Below are 685 nucleotides of genomic sequence, written 5' to 3' on the forward strand. Positions count from 1 at the left end.
TCGGGTGAGTGCTGTGCCGCTTCGTTTCTTCAAAGAAAGCTGAGTGAGCGGCGTACGGGCTCAGACTTTCTATTGAGCCCGCACCGTGCCGAGGAAAGCCGATCAGAAACAAAGCGGCACAGAACTCACCCACGTGCGTCTGCCACTTCGTTTTAGTAATTGGTGGGGGTCCAAGTGCTCGGACCCCCACTGATCAAAACTTCTGACATGTCACTATGACATATCAAAAGTTTAGTTATACTTTAAGCTTTAACCCTTTGCACTCCGCTGCACAGGTGGTGGAAGATTTGAGGTTATTACATTGACCTAGACAAGGATGAAAAAGTGACCATCCAATTTTTACCCAGATTCTACTTCCCAGTATAAATAGTTTAAGGGAGATTAAAAAGCGCTGCACTAGTGGTTTCCCAACTGTTGCAAAACTACAGCTCCCAGCATACCCCGAGAGCCAATGATGGGAACTGTAGTTTTGCAGCAGATGGAGAGCCACTGATCTATATTTTGCCTCATAGACATGAATTACATTTATAATTCATACACTTCATTTTATTTCGGTTTATGGGGCTCGGACCTATGTAATAAGACAGATCTCTTTTTTTTTGGACATGATTCACAGATGTTGGACCAAGGATAGTAAATGGTTAAAACTCTTACCAGACAGAGAAAAAGAGACTAAAAACAAGAA

This window comes from Rhinoderma darwinii, chromosome 8, assembly GCF_050947455.1.
Source record: "Rhinoderma darwinii isolate aRhiDar2 chromosome 8, aRhiDar2.hap1, whole genome shotgun sequence".
NCBI lineage: Eukaryota > Metazoa > Chordata > Amphibia > Anura > Rhinodermatidae > Rhinoderma > Rhinoderma darwinii.